At 34.5% G+C, this 12,104-nt stretch overlaps 1 protein-coding gene across 3 annotated transcripts in view; it reads right to left on the bottom strand.

The window, feature by feature from the left end:
* Window positions 1-4,390: 4,390 nt before the first annotated feature.
* LOC124171889 (raf homolog serine/threonine-protein kinase Raf) overlaps window positions 4,391-12,104 on the bottom strand; it is a 70,630-nt gene continuing 62,916 nt past the window's right edge. For all 3 annotated transcript variants that reach the window (XM_046551275.1, XM_046551277.1, XM_046551276.1), the window contains one exon: window positions 4,391-10,747. The gene's annotated coding sequence lies outside the window, so the exon portion shown is untranslated. The remainder of the gene's footprint in view (window positions 10,748-12,104) is intronic.

Raw genomic sequence — 12,104 nt, 5'->3', positions numbered from 1 at the left:
ACTGAAAAACCAAAAGGTTGTCATAAATGATTGGACGATGGTGTAAGAATACAAAACGAATCAATCATCAATCAATGGCATTAAAAGGCATTCCCTGGTCTGCATAAACAAGCACATGTTCAAGGATATCTTTTCCTTAGCCTTGCTCAATGCCGTGTGGTGCCCTGGATTCTTTGAATGGCAACACTTCACCGTACTATCAATTGTCCTATGCGGAATATGATATTTCAGGGCTGCTTTTCCACTGCTCATTTCATTATTAATCACTGCAGTGACAGCAAGTTGCAGCGTAGTGTCATCATAATTTTGATACCTGCGGCCTCCCAATTTGGTATTAAAGTGTCTTGGCATCTGAACTGTCTATAAAACGTACATGAAAAACGCACCCTTCGGAAAAAGTGAACTAGAATTTGAGAAATAACAATATTGTCAGTAGGCAAAGTTGTCCCATTTCCACCAAGGTTCCTGGTGCAACATTGCCAAGTTACATTATTAAATCTAAGTACAACGTACATTTTACCATTTTAGGCGATTCTGAAATTAAACTATATACTCTATTGAATGATACCAGAAGTTTTTACTTACATTTGAGAAAATGGGCAGGGCGAGACACTTAAATAGCCTACTAAAACATTCAGCCTGGCACGACGAAAACAAAACACTAATAAAGACCTGCAAAAAACTTGTAAGACTACAAGTGTGTGGAAAGGCTATCATGCAATATCTTTTTAGTGTGATGAAAACAAAGGCCCTTTCTAGGATAATTAGGGAACTTAGTAGGGCACAAAAGATAATATTTTTGAAAACCTGGCAAAGTTGTCCCAGTTTACGGTACATAGCACTGATTTACTTCATTCCAGTGGCATGATGATGTCTACCGTGGAATGAAGCCAATCACATATCAAAGAAACATTTTAAGTGAAATCAGGTACAAAGTTGAATTCTCAAATAAACCATGAATTTCCACAAAGTTGAGGCCAAAAGTACCCAATTTATACACTCATGAAATCTTTTTGCTACATAAATGTACACTGTCAATTAATGTCGACAAGAAACAGTTTTTCATATTTCACAGTTGATCACATAAAATAGCAAACCACAGCCGTCATAGACATGTTATTTTCAGAATATATCCTGAGTACATATGATGCTGAGGAGTAATAAGACAGAATTTTAGCATTAAGCTATTTTCAGGTTCATCTTAATTCTACCCCAATAAAGTTAGCTTTTACTCAACTAAGAAAAACATCAGTCTCTGCACAACTTTTCTTCTGTTGCTTTTTCAACTACCTACTTCAAACAAGTTACTGGACAAGCATTTCTAATGTTCAAGACTTAGTAGTCTGACTCATTCTACAACCCTATTGCTTCCCTTTCTAATGATGTCCAACTGACTACCCACAAGCCTTTGCAAGAGACACCAGCCACTATTCTAAAAAAAGTTGATATTAATTTAAGGTTTTTGTTACATGAATGGTCTTCCTCATTTTTCATTAGCCACAGATACACGAGTAAAAATAATTATTTTCGACTCCCAGAACTAAGAAATGCTTGTCTATACCTAATGGGGAGATAAGGAAAGCATTGAAAAAAAAATTGACAAAATGCTCCAATAATTTTTCTCTAGCATACCCATGAAGAGTATTGACATTGTCTTCAGTAAAAATTGTTCTTCATTAAGAAAACTTTTTAACTATAGTAAATTTAGTTGCAAGAAAGATGCAACCGGAGCAATTTCAGGCCCTAGGTTTCTCCGAGATGAATATAAAACAAGAATTAAGAATTTTATGGCCTATGAGGACTCAGAAATGTTACACGCTGTATCCATTAAGGTTCATATTATTAACAGTCATGTGTTGTATCAAAATGTGACAAGAGTCTAGCACACTTGATTCCAGAGAAAGGTGGTGACCAAATCCACACATACAGGAGGAGGAGGTGGATGCACAGTATGAAAAAAATAGCAAGTAGTTCAAGCATATCTGACATTCAGTCTTTTTCAACAAGGAAGTGGTATTTTAAATAGGTAGAAAATCTTCCATCTAAGTGCCTGAATATGAGTATCGAGCTCCACGGCCTTGAAAACAAATTGTATAATGAAATGCTCCAAAAGTTTGTAATGTGTTCCCCTGGTCCGTTTTGCACCTTCCCCAGTTTTACTGATTGGTGGCTCCAGGGAGTAAACAGCCTCTCAAATGGTAAGCCTTGACACTAACTCTCTCACACACACACAAATGAAGACATTCACACAGGCTAAAAATGCTGGGAGAATACGCTCAAAAGAGCAAGTCAAGCTGGAAAAATCACCATGCTGCTACTCATCAAGAAATTCAGAGCTTTCATCATAATTTACGTTATCCAACCAGTAAAGGAAGGTTTACCTGAAACATTTTACAAATCACCCTAATCGTCTCCCTCCCCAAATTGAACTTCCCTCTCCAATTCAGTGTGTGACCTTTTCCTATCATAGATACTATTAGACACACTTCCACTAAGTTGTATCGTCATGTTCAATTTCAAACAACAGATTATTTACAGGTGCAAAAGAACTCAAGCAGTTAATTCCTGATAAAGGTGAATTAATTCACTGAAACCTTAGTGTCAAGCTGAAGTAAAGAATTATTATTTTAACTGACCAACATTCCAGAGAGAACATAACTAAGACAGACTTCCCTCCATTGGCATCCTGTACCTAACTGCTCCATGCAGACCTCCCTAGCTCATCGAGAAATGTCATCTCGCTCCATCTCACCACCAACATCTCATACACCTCTCATCCTCTCACCTCAACATTCGCATTTTGTCCCATGAAGTGGTGTGCTTATGCTCCATGTAAACTTTGCATGGTACGTTAAATGAGATTTTTTAAGAATCGCCCTGGCCTGTTCCCTTTCCTACATTGGACTTTCTCCTTTCATTCATGGTATGGCTTTCATTCTACCCTAATGGGAGTCTAAACTACATGGACTACCTACTACAAGACCTGTTTACAAGGTACAACAATTACGAGTTAATGCATAAATGCACTAACGATTTTGGTGGACCGAAATGGAATATGTATGATGACATGAACCAAATTAAAACCGGTTCTATTTTCTGCACATGCAATCACACGAGTGGGGTAGTTGCTCAGTGCATTTCCCTGTTCATTCACGTGTTCATACATTAAGACAATAACTTATGTGTGCAATGCACCGTGTAGCCAGGCCTTCAAACATGAATGGGAAACCATGCAGGATGTTATCACGTTTGCCAAAATTAGTAGCTTATTCCATTAATTTGACACTGAAACCTGAAGAAACACAATTATGACACATGAGTAATAAATATGAATCAAAGGCACTAAGGTATTTTTTGACTAACAACATGAAATGCAAGGGTGAATGAAGTATGCAGTAACTTTACAGCCAAGAGAAGAGGTGGGTGTTCGACAGATTCATTTGTGCTTAAAGAGGACTAAAAAGTTTGGTGCAATTAACTTTAGGTTATTTGAATTGTTTATACATCAGCAGCTTGAACAAAATATATTCCAGACAAGACGCTGCAACAAAAATCTTTGGAAATAGTTAAAGAACTTAGGATTGAGGCACTTGCAGATAGCAATGATTAATTAGATCTGGGCAAGGAAAAATATTGTTTTCAGATCAATAATGGGTGATGGGAGGTAATTCAAAAGAGATAGTGGAAGAGTAGAAACTGAGTGTGTCATCCATTGTTCAGGGCTGTGAGGCAAGAGTAATTTTTGATATGGACCAAACCACCCTTTTCTTCAATTCATCATTCATAGCAAGTTGTGTCAATCTTTACTACACGTGCGAGAGAAATATGAACCTGAAATTAAAACTACCAAGTTGTGCGTAGTGGTGGAACTTCACCGACTTCTGAAATTTAAATCCTTCTTCCAAAATTTCAATGAGGACCACAATGAAAATACAATAGCATCTAATGAAAAGCTTAAAGGTTTGTATGGAGGATATTTCAATTACAAGGAAATGTAATCAATTAAAATGAAGTAATTTAGCCCATATTTTTAGAAAGTAAATATAATTGCAAACTGAATAAGTAATCAAATTTTTATATTTTATAAATGCTCGTTAATATTTTTTAATTAACCCTGGAATCCAAGTGGCCAACCCTCCAAATAGGCATATTTTCCCAGAATCAACAGTGGCCGTTTTAAAGAGGTTTCACTGTGCACAATGAGTGAGAGGATTATGTACCACAGGAAAAATTCCCTACATCTATTATTGTTAACACTGCTAGGTTTCTCATAACGATAAAAGTACTGATGCTCTCAGCAACAACACACATGCTCAACAAGATCCCTAATATGATAAATCAGCATGGTAATATTAATTCAAGGCACCATGAAAGAAATTACTATAATTAATACATTGAATTAATTTTTTATTTCACTTTGTAATATCAATTTGAGCAAAACATGCTACAAATGACTTTGTGGCACAACTAATTAAAGCTTTTTACTATTTGCACTTCACTCTTCCACATCTGTCAACAATATATTTTGGTTATTAACATTTATACCTGGTGGTGTGAAATCCAGAACACAAGGAATTACTGTAACTTGCTGGTACATGAGTTAATCATGTTTTCATTTTGCACTCAAATGAATCCGCTACACATTACTTCAGTGCACAGGCTTTAGAAAAAAATAATTGCACTTAAGTAGTAACTATAAGGAGTCCTATACAGAGCTACAGTCTATCTTCTGGAAAAAAAACACTTCTTTGGCATCAAAATTCACAAACATTTCAACACCGAAATCATGAACATATCTACCATTACAAGCATACAACTCTAGCACATCTGTCTAACATTACAACAATGTAGATATTTTAGAAAGATAAAACAATTTCTTAAAAATCAAGTCAACATTATGACATAAAAAGGCATTCATTCAGTTTTATTACTAAATAATGTGCCAATTTCGAACTATTTATTTTTTCAAGACTTAAGCTGTTCCAACAATGCATCACAATTTTGAAATTTATTTTTCACTAATTCCAGTATGAACGACAAATAAGTGAAACTTCTGCATACAATGAAAGCAACAAATACCTACACTGCATTGAGATGCAGCTATGAATGCCTTCTCACCAAGTTTGCCGGAGTAAAATTTTTTCAACAGCTTTTATTTACATGTTGCTCCATTTTTATTATTGGAGTTCCAACTTGATAGGTACTAAGAGTCAACTCCAGTTTCAAAATAGAGTTGGATCGCTTATACTTGTCAAAATAAATAAAATTAAAAAAATTAAATAACAGCAAAATAATGTCAATGCAATAAAGGAAAAAAATGCCCTCAAATAACATGTTTAGATATATTTAATGCACTTACATCATCAGTGACATGACACGAGAAAATATTTACATTTTTTCACTTGCATATTAATTCACAGTGTGGTAAATTAAACCACAATTACTGATACCAACTGGCTAATGAGTAATTACCTGCAGTTTATACCCAACAAAATACAAGTTTCTTTATTATAAAGAAACTTTTATAAGGAATGCTTTATGAACAATATCCTCATGACTAACACTCAAAACATAACCCAACCTGTCATGCAAGCACTCACAACAACAACAACGCGCATTTCACTCTAGCCATTCTAGATACATTCATCTAGAGCCATTCAATCTTGAATTTGTTTGCTTGTGCACAAAAGCACTTCACTTGATAGCCTTGATATGTTTGCATGTCCAAACTATTCTCAAGATGAATTACTTGTAATACTGCCAGTTAAAAGCAAGACATTACTCCTACTGATATGATTTCATTTTTAACTATTACAGAATCAATAACACCTCATATTATTTAATCAATGTAGCCACTCTGATACAAACACTACTTCCTAATATTTCAATCGCCTATCCAAGGGCTAGAATATCCAGTCTTTATTAGTTCATCACAGGTTAATTGGAAGTTAACTTTTGTGGCCACATCAAAAAAATATGCATTTTGAAAAGCCAATTAGCAATACCATTTTCAAAATCAAGAAATAGTTTTGGAAGACTAGAAAAATTAAAAGACTGGCAGATGGACATTCATATCTTTCACTCTAATAATGCTCACCATTATAACTTTTGATAGAACCATAGGAATTATTTAGAGCACCAAGAGATCAACTGGTCTGATCATACACACACAGATCTCGTGCATACAGAATTTGGTGCTTGAGAAAATATTCAACGTGTAGAACCAAACGTTTTAAATGCAAAGCAGACAAACATTAATCACTCATCATCACTCAACCTTTGATCCTATGCAATAGGAAACACAAACCATTGAGGGGGGGAAAAGACCCGTTATGTTATTCTGCCTGGAGGCAAAGTTTAAGTCACTCAATAGGTTTTGGAGTATATATTATGGAAATGTAACTCTGTTAAAGCTTTTCAGCTACTAAGTTGACGCAATTCACAAAAAGGATATAAGTGACAGTCTTAACAATGTATCAACGACTCTCATTAATCGTTGTTTCTATGAAAGGGCCAACAATTCACTAGCTATCGTTAGTTGAACAAGAAGCAATTATAGGACATTATGGAACAAGGGATTAATGAATGATGACAGTATGGGCCCACACAGCATTAAAACATTTTTCACATAGAAACAAAATAGAAACAAGAGATAGCACAAGTGTTCTAATTTACTGATGGTACAGCAATCATGATCTGTCTGAATTACCTAAAACAATATTTTAATGATTGTTCTAAACTAGTGGAGACAAAAATAAAATAATCATTACACAAATAATTCACAAGTGAGGTAACTTTTTACAGAAAAATTAAATTATGAAAACAGATAAAAAGATAAAAATTAAAAACAGACAAAATCCATGCTAGGGTTGGACAAATGAACTTATAAGTGCAGGCAATACAATGAATATTAAATTACTTTGATTCATGAGTTTGAGAGATATTTACAACATCATATCATTAAAGCTTGGCAACTTTGTACCAAGAGTTATAATAAATAACCCTCCATTAATCAAGGCAAATGTGCATTCTACACACTGATAACAAATAAGGACTAGCAAAATATCCTTTGAACTTTTAACTTTTTTCGAGTTCAGAGATATTTCAAATTATTCAAAATATGATACCTAATTTTAGAGATGTGCAATAAGTTAAAAAGCATTAATAACTTCAAAATCGTATTGCTACAATCAAATATCGCCTTTAAAACCCGTTCCAAATTGGCATTTGAATGTGTACACAGGATATTATTATGCTTCAATGTCAATTTGACCAGTAATGAGGAACATAGGGTCATTTTTATACAATTATTTACACAAAACAATATAAAAATCCACTGATAAATGTACAAGACACTGAAATTCCTACTTGGCTTCAGATTTTCACTATAAAATTAATATCAACCACCAATTTTAAGTTTAGTTAAAACCCCACAGTGTAATAAAATTCCTCTTCTAGAAAGATTAAAATAATTAGACAAGTGATACCACCAATAATTACTACAATAGTATGGACAAGCAAAATTACTGCTCTAAATCCTAATATTCAACACGATGGTAACTTCCTTTGTTCACATAATTTAGGAAACAAATGAGTTTATATTCATTAAATCAGAGTTAAAAACTATGAAAATAGTCAAACTAGGCACAAATTTCAGAAACTGCCTACTAAAACTTATGCAGATTTATGTTGTGGCACCACATGTAATGGAGCACCCATAACAATCATACTTTTTCATTTGCTATTCTAAAAATGATAATGGAAATGGAATGAATTATTTATCTTCAAGGATTATTAGTTCAGACTTATAAGTATTAAATGCATTTAATTCTCACTTTTTTGAAAGGTAAATACTAATTATGAGCAGTTTCTCCTGTTCCGTTAAAATGTATATGTGAAACCAACATTAACAAGAGCTAAATGATCGGAATAGCACACCGACAAAAAGATACATCATACAAAAGAGGGAGACATCAAATCTGATTATATTACTGACAATACATTCACTTATACATTTACTTAAAAAATTATGTGCACCACATTTTAAGACAAGTATTTTAACTACAATAGATATTAACATTACTTTCATGTGTTGTATCCAAAAATCCTTTGAATATTTTTCTGAGAAAGGTAAAAAATAAATTTGTATTGAGAAATTAAATGAGTTTTGAAAAAGTTCTTCATATACATTTGAGACTCTCTTTATCACCTACGAATTCATGACATAAACAGCAATTATCCACATTATTATTTAAAGATCACTATAAAGATTTAATTATATGCGTACACCAGGTGTTCAGTAGTTAGCTACTTGAACAGTTTGACTAATGTGCATATCAATCAATGACTGTGTACATGCACCCATAATAATCCAATTATTTTATTACATGCAAACAACATCTCAATATTAAGTAGCTTTGAAGGCACTGGATGAATATGACCGCGTTTCATCCAGAACTAGGTGAAAATTTTCACCCTAAGAATGAATATATGGTGGCTATTAAGGCTATATGGCACTTGGCAAGATTTATACTAAATGAGGGCCAAGTGGCTGACAGGTCAGCCAATGCACTTACAAACAACTGGAAAACTTCAAGTAAATTCAGACATAATAGAATATAAATATCACATTTTGTAAAACAAATTTTAAGCTGTTTTCATTGCTTTATCATGGCCCTAGTTTTATCACATTGCTTAAGCACCAGAACCAAATGAATCAGTCTGATCCTAAATTAATTCATCACCAATGAAGAAATGAGAGGGTAGGAGGGAGTTGCACAGTCAAATATTGTAGCAATGCATAAACAGAAAACCTAAAAGAAGGAAGCCTGCATTTGAAGGAAGCCTGTACCAAATGACTGCATTTGCTTCATTTCCAACAGCAAATAATCCTTTCAATGTATAATATAATAAATAATAATAAAATAATCCTTGTAATGGGCCTAGATTTTGTAATAGGTGGAAAAGTAAAGGGATTTACATTTCCAAATTAGCAAATGAGAAAGTTAGTGAAAATGAAATAGAGGACTAAAAATACACTGAAAGAGAAAAAATCTAACATCTGATGACACACTAACTTGGTGTGCAAGCACGCAAGGTAAAGAAGCTAACAGCAATGCAATAAAATACAAGCAAATGAAGAAAAAGTCTTTGTCACAACTACCTCTTTAAAATTCCAGCTAATTTTTACCGCACGCCAAAATATTATACATAGCCCTCCTTCCCATGATATGGTTAGTCTCTGACAAAATATAGTCATAAATAAATGGGAGATCATGGAATGATTTTCAACAAAATGTTCACACTTTCAAGAGGAGTACATAAAACGACAACAACAATATGACCTAAGAACAAGACCACACGTTTGAGATTTTTATCCCCACCACAGGGATTATGTTGACCATTATAATATCTATTATTATAAGCAAAATATGTCTATGAAATGGCACTATTGCTTTCGATTTACTTATAATTACAACAGAAGCCTCTCTAGTAAATGCACGATCATAGAAAGCTGTGCTTTGACTTTCATGAAGCACAATCAACTTCGACACAATCAAATGACCCCCCAGCACAAAACTTAGCTTCCCAACAATTAACAGGATGCTAAATTTTTTGTTAAGGCCTTTAAGTGGAATGGTATTAAACTTTTCAGTTTACTAATCAAATACCTCTAAAGCAAATACAAAATGAAAAAAAAATCTGCTCCTTTTCTGACACTCATTCTTATTCATAAGAAGTGAGAATGGAATTGGAGAGTAAGAAGTTTGCAATATTGATAAAAATGGCAAATGTTATCCATATTTATATTCAGTTATGTTTGCAAAAGTTGCCATAATATATATTTATATATATTAACATTTATATTATTGACATCTTTCACAAACGAAGATTAAAGCTAAGTATTGACCTTTAACATCTATTATCATGTCGATTGTATGCCCCATGCCAGTGCCCTAGTATTATGAATACAAAATTAAAAGCGTCACTTAATTTTTCCCGGGGACCAAAAAACACCCATCTTATGTTAATACCAAAACTTTAAATAGTTAATATGGATTAAGTGTATTAAAAAGGTATAGGGTGAATGCTCCCTATAACCATAGAGACTTTAGGCCGTTAAAAATCTTCATGCATGCATCCTCCTTTCGTTGGCTTGAAGACAATGCAGCTCTAAGCACCAGACCCAAGGTTTTTGTAGAGAACTGATTAGTTCACTTATTTGACAAGGTTAACACCTTTTGAGTTAGTTCCACACTGGTTTCTAAGGCAAACAACAGAGTAGACTTCATCAACCTAAGGACCCACTCTGAGTATTCAGCTTCAAGGAACAGAATCGCCAAGACTGCAGCAAAGCCACTAACTTACAGAATACTATCATCCAAATGAAGATAGAATCCCCAAGGAAACTGACCAGGTTATGCCACAAAGGAATGCAGCAATTCAATTCAATTAAGGAATGAAATGAGCAAAGGGCTACCATGGAACATTAAACTGTTCCATCCACTTCTGCTCAAATCCATCCCAGTTAACCCTAAAAACATGGTCATTTACCCCAAGCAAAGTAGCAGTTGAGCACTGCAAACTAAACAATGCAACCTGAGGGCGACTGCTGCAGAGGAGGATAAACAGGAGACAAGGTTGAAGACAGGAGATGGCAGCAATGTTGGGTAGCCCTGATTTTAGGGAACCAACCCCATCTTCTCTTGACTTCCAAAATCCACCAGTTATGGGTAGAGGCAGGGCTCTGAAGTAGAAGAAAAGTTGGCAGCAAATTGGCAATACGCGCAAAGGAAAATCTTTTGCTTTCTGGCACATCCTGATTAAAAACTAAACGAACTAAAGGAAAGAGGGCTTCTTGTATAAAAAAGCAGCTGACATATCAATGAAGAGTCATTAACCATTCACATAAAGCTACTAGGAGTAATTTTGGATGTTGTAACATCAAATATCAATCTTATACCCCAAAAAGTCACTTTAAAGAGATACACAAGAGAAAAATTCAAGTACTTTGATCAAGGAAAATAAGGAAGTGTAACTGCATCCTAACAGCCAATCAAGAAACCAAGGAAAAAAGCAAGCTTTTTTGGTTTCTTGAATGGCTGTAAGAAAGCTGCGACACTTCCGTTACATAATGAGAAGATTCCTATTCATTTTCAAAACTTCATTTATTTTCACTTTTATAACTTCATTTCATAATGCCTGAGCCCCATCATTAATGATATAATTACCCAAAAGTTACTAAAATTTTAAAAATCCTTGTTTACTAGTAAAGTGAAGGTTAAATTTAACCTCACTTGAAAAAGTTCAGAATGACACTCATTACACCTATTATGCAAATATTATATGTACATACCGTATAAACTCGTGTAAGAGACACACCTTTTTACCCAGAAATTGTAACAATGGGGACATCTCTGACAAATTTCTTATCCCCCGCTCGCAAGCCCAAAGGGGAACTGAGTGGCCTTGATTTCTGAGGTGAGTCAGTCACTTCAAACCCTCCGTCAAAAACAAGCAGCAGGCAAGAGAGTTCCTCCCTTAGTGACATTTTTACAATGCTCCTGTTCGAGCAAGGTGTATCACTCTGAAGGGCACGCTAAATTTACTGCCACTGGTGGGCATCCCAGGGCATTTGTACAACAAATATTAATCTCATATCAAGCTTAGAAAGATGCGTAGTTTTGAAGGAGAATACTTGGAGAATAGTCAACATCTATCTTCACAAATTATTTCTATTACGCTAAGGGCCTAATTTTTCAAAAATCATCTTTAGACGCCATTATAAGGATTATTGCATTTGAAAATTATATTGGCGTTAAAACCCACATTCTAAAAAATTTAAAAGAGTCACTACATTGTAATGGTGGATAGAAGAAATCAGAAAAGCGCTGGAGTAGAGGTAGAAGGGAAGGAGCTCACTCCCTCCATCCTTCAAGCAACGAGGCTACAAGCAAGGGAGCAAGGGACGAACACACCCGATCTTGCATGTGACGTTGTTATCTTCAAAGCAAAGGTGGGCGAGCTATGTGATGTTTGCATTACCTAAAGTTTCCAGTCCGTCTCGTCTTGTTTGAATGCACTCATGCTATAAATGTATCTTT

Source organism: Ischnura elegans, chromosome X, assembly GCF_921293095.1.
Source record: "Ischnura elegans chromosome X, ioIscEleg1.1, whole genome shotgun sequence".
NCBI classification, from domain to species: Eukaryota; Metazoa; Arthropoda; class Insecta; order Odonata; family Coenagrionidae; genus Ischnura; species Ischnura elegans.
The sequence above is the reverse complement of the archived record's forward strand: the minus strand, read 5'-3'. Positions and strand labels throughout refer to the sequence as shown.